This window comes from Meleagris gallopavo, chromosome 1 (assembly GCF_000146605.3).
Source record: "Meleagris gallopavo isolate NT-WF06-2002-E0010 breed Aviagen turkey brand Nicholas breeding stock chromosome 1, Turkey_5.1, whole genome shotgun sequence".
Lineage (NCBI taxonomy): Eukaryota > Metazoa > Chordata > Aves > Galliformes > Phasianidae > Meleagris > Meleagris gallopavo.
This window is the reverse complement of record NC_015011.2, coordinates 173,834,307-173,839,002: the sequence shown is the minus strand read 5'-3', so window position 1 is coordinate 173,839,002 and position 4,696 is coordinate 173,834,307.

Genomic DNA, 4,696 nt, shown 5'->3' with positions numbered 1-4,696 from the left:
GGTGGACGAGCAGCTATGCAGGAGCCGGCAGTGTGTGCTTGCAGCCTTGAAGGCCAACTATATCCTGGGCTGCATTAAAAAGAAAAAACTGTGTTTGGTAAACAAGTTTACAAAGGAAACAATTCTTTATTCCTGTAACATTGTCAACGGTTTACGGGCTGGTTCGGCCCGGTTCCGTGACTAGAAGGGCGGAGGGATCCGCGGATCCGCGCCCCCGGAAAAAAAAAGAAAATAAGGGACCCCGAAATAATTGAAAACAGTGGCAACAATCCGACGGTAAAACAAAGTAATTTACTAAATATATGGTAATCAACAGAATTTTATAAGGAGAGAGAATGTGAAATTAGATGGTGGATCGGCCTTACCACAACGCTGAGATGAGAAGCGCAGGCAGAGAAGCGCGAGGCGAGAAGCGCAGGCAGAGAAGCGCAAGCGAAGCAGCGCAGGCAGAGAAGCGCAAGCGAAGCAGCGCAGGCAGAGAAGAGAGCATCAGGTGACCTTGCCGGGAGTTATATCTCCTCGCTGACCGCAAAGCCCCCTGGGGAAACGTAGCTGCTCTTCTCCGCTGGACAGGCACCCGGAACTTGAGCATCAGCAGTCAAACCCCCAGTACATTGCATGATGTTATGATGTGGAATACCGATAATGAAAAATCATGAAACCATGACACCAAAGAATACAATTTGTTCTGTTTTCCATCTCTTCCTCCTACTGATTTAAGGAAACAACACATCTCTTGCTGATGAACCACTGTAGATTTCAATAACAAAGATATAAATAAATAAATATATTTATGAATAAAAATATAGCAATATTCTTCTTGCTAATAGGTTATGATAAGTATCAATAGTAATATTGCTAGTAATTATGAATAGATTTTCCCCAACCATGAAGTGGCACAGGACATAAAATGGGATTAATATTATTACTAATGCCTATATCCAGGGGGGGTTTCTAGTGCCTGAACAGCAAAGTGATTGGTAACTGTCTCTGGAGAAGAATCTCATTTCCAAGAGAAAACTAACTGTATACAGAATTAGGAGAAGAGAGAGGTGCCTCAGAAAGGAAAAAAAAGAAATCACACACTGAACTGCCCTCTGTGGTCAACTTTTCTGTGTGTAAATCTACCTGATAGAAAATTCAGTAAAACAGAAGAAAAGTGTGGATACTTCTTCATATTAACTGAACACGTACAAGCCTGTGGGGCCCAATGACACGCATCCCAATGTCCTGAAGGAACTGGCTAATGTGGTTGCCAAACCACTCTCCATCGTATTAAAAAAGTCATGTCTGTCAGTTGAAGTCCCTGCTGACTGGAAAAAGGGAAATGTCACTCTCATTTTTAACAATAGTGAAAAAGTCTTGGGGAGCTACAAATCAATGAGACTCACATCTGTGCCTGGGAAGATCACAGACCAGATCCTCCGGGAAGCTATGAGAAGGCAAAAGCAAGACAAGGAGTTAATCTGAGACAGCTTTGCCAAGGGCAGATCATACCTGACCAATTTGGTGGCCTTCTATGATGGGGTAATGGCATTGGTGGACAAAGGAAGTGCAGTTGAAGTCATCTACCTGGATTTGTTCAAGGACTTTGATATGATCCCACACAAATTCCTTACCTCTAAATTGGAGACAGATGGTACTGAACAGAAGACTGTTCAGTGGATAAGGATGGAGGGACACTGCCAAAAGTTTGTGGTCAATAGCTCTATGTCCAAACAGAGAACAGTGACGAGTGGTGTGCCTCAGGAGACCATTTTGGAACTTTATCAGTGACAAAGACAATGGGATTGAGTGCACCTCAGCAAGTTTGGTGATGATACTAAGCTGAGTGGTGTTGTTGACACAACAGAATGAAGGGATACCATCCAGAAAGACCTGGAAGAATCAAAAAACTGGGCTCACATGAATGAACTGAGGTTCAACAAGCTCAAGTGAAAGGTGTACTTGGGTCAGAGCAATCCCAGATAAATGTACAGACTGGAAGGACTCCATGAGGGCAGTCCTGTGGAGAAGAGCTCAACATGAACCAGTAATGTGCACTTGTAGCTCAGAAGGCCAAATGCATCCTGTGATGAATCAAAAGAAGCATGACCAGTCCTCTCTGCTCTGCCCTCACGAGGCCCCCCCACCTGGAGTACTGTGTCATGGTCTGGGGTCTGCAGCACAAGGAACAGGCCCAGAGGAGGCCACAAGAATGATCAGAGGACTGGAGCACCTCTGCTACAGAAAAAGGCTGAAGGATCCAGGGATGCTCAGCCTGGAGAAGGTTTCAGGGTGACATCATTATGGCCTGTCACTATATAAAGGGGGCTTCTAAAAAAGATAGGGAGAAACTTTTCAAGCAACAGAAGTAGTTACTGGACAAGGGGAACAGTTTAAACTAAAAGAGGGGAGATTGAGATTTAAAAGAATAGAATGGCCTGGGTTGAAAAGGACCACAATAATCATCTAGTTTCAACTCCCCTGCTATGTGCAGAGTGGCCAACCACCAGACCAGGATGCCAGAGCCACAAAAATGAGAAATTCTTTACTCAGAGAGTGGTGAGGCTCTGCAGCAGGTTGTCCAGAGAAGTTGTGGATGATCTGAGGTAATGCAAGGCAAAGTTGGATGGGGCTCTGGACAATCTGGTCTAGTGAATGGCACCTGTCAATGGCAGGGGAGTGGAACTAGGTGATCTTTAAAGTCCCTTCCTACCTAAGCCATTTTATTATTCTGTGATTCAAACAAACCAACAAAGTAGACACTTAAGTGAACTTGCAATAGAAAGGCACTCAGAATAGAATATACAAGATTAAACAAGTATATCCATGAAAAAATAGCATGGCTTTACAATTTTCTTATGTCTGTTTTTAATTTCTTCATCCTTTTTCCTATCAATTTTTTTTCCTAAAAAATTTCTAATCTTTTCTTCTAAAAAATGTTTTGCCCTAATTAAATTTTGCCCTGTTAATTTCATCTCTTGCCATGGTGGTCAAGATCCATTCTTCCTAAAAGAGCATCTACTTAGGTTACAATAATTTTTCAGAAAGAATTATTGTATGACTACTTTCCTCTAAATTAATCATCAGATGTAACTAGAGTTGATCAAAAAATCAACTCCTTTTAATAATGATTTTGCTTTTAAAATCTACCAGGATTAACACTTGTTTAAGCGACTGTCATCTTCTGTAACAATTGACTATATGCAATATATTTGGTAATTTTAATAATATCTATACAATGGCTAGGTCTCTGGGCAAATTATTTTCAGGGTTTGGATGGTATTCAACAAGGAATGTCTTATTTTATCTGAGATGCCTAGGCCTTACTGTAACAAAAGTATGAAATGAAGCCAAGGTTACATTATTTTAACACATCTGCAGTGAAAGTGGGAAAGTACAAAAATAGCATGCACCCATACTATATTTATTGGAGCGTTCTGCAAAATCTGAAATATATACTCACTTACTTAACTTTGTAGCAGTTAGAATTGATACAATGCAGTTTTTCTTTTGCTTCAATGTGAGCCTGCATTTGTAAAGCACAGTATATTAAAAATATAGACAAATTTATTCTCTATGCCAACTTGTTTGTTGTACCACTCCATCATCTATTCATTGTTAAGAAAAGTGAAAATTAAAAATTCTTTCGCGTTTTGAAGCTATGTACTTTCAGGTACATACTGAGCAGCAGCCAGTTATTCCATAGTTCAATTAGAAAATGTAGTAAATTCCAACAATACAGACATTAGCATCTCATTTTGCTTTCAACTGCCAATGCCAGCCTAGTGAGACTGTTTATCAGGGCTGCAGTATGATTACAGCTTAAGACAGCAAGATGACTGTGATCCTTCAATTGAGTTCTTAACTGTGCAGGCCAGCTATATAATGTATTGATTGTTGCTTATATGACTTCCACATTTTCTGTGTGTACTACAGGATGCTGAGGTCTTAGTCAAAATAAATACACTTCTGCCCAAGTGTCTTTACTCTGGTCAGAAATCTGGGTTTTTACCATTCTGTCTGTGACCAAAAAAAAACAAAACCAAACAAAATAAAACCCCTAAGATTAGATAATATTCTGTTCTGAATCACTTAACTGAAAAAATAAAACATAAATGACATGCTCCAGAAGTGTGAATTAGCAGCACTGAGTAGTACATCACTCACTAAAGTAAATGACTAGCACTTAATTTTTCCTATGATTTTAACTGCAGATTATTTTTGCATAAACTTTTTCATCAGGGTGTGATTTCTTAGTGCAGATGCAAGGATAAGGATGGATTTTTTTTATTCAAATTCTGCCAACTCTACAATAACGTGGAGAGATGGAGTTCAAATATTTTACAAGGATAACAAAATGGTTAGCATTTCTTTTCTTGACTGTGTCAATATAGAGGGACTGGGAATATCTGTTGCCTCATTACTCTCTATCAATCTATGCAAGATAAAAGTCCATTTTTCTAATGTCTAATTTTTCAAAGGCAATCACTACATTGTGAATTTACATTAATTTCATTTGCTAAGATTCTAACATTACTATCCAAATTTGAGTTAGAGTTGAAAACCAAAACTAGTATCACCCAGGGGTTTTGCTTCCAATTAGTCAAGAGAAAATTGTTAATAAAGCTGATTGTGCACATTTTTACTGTGCACTGTTACATGAACTACAAGAGCTGCTCCAAAAATAACACCTTTTATTTTATCATATTGG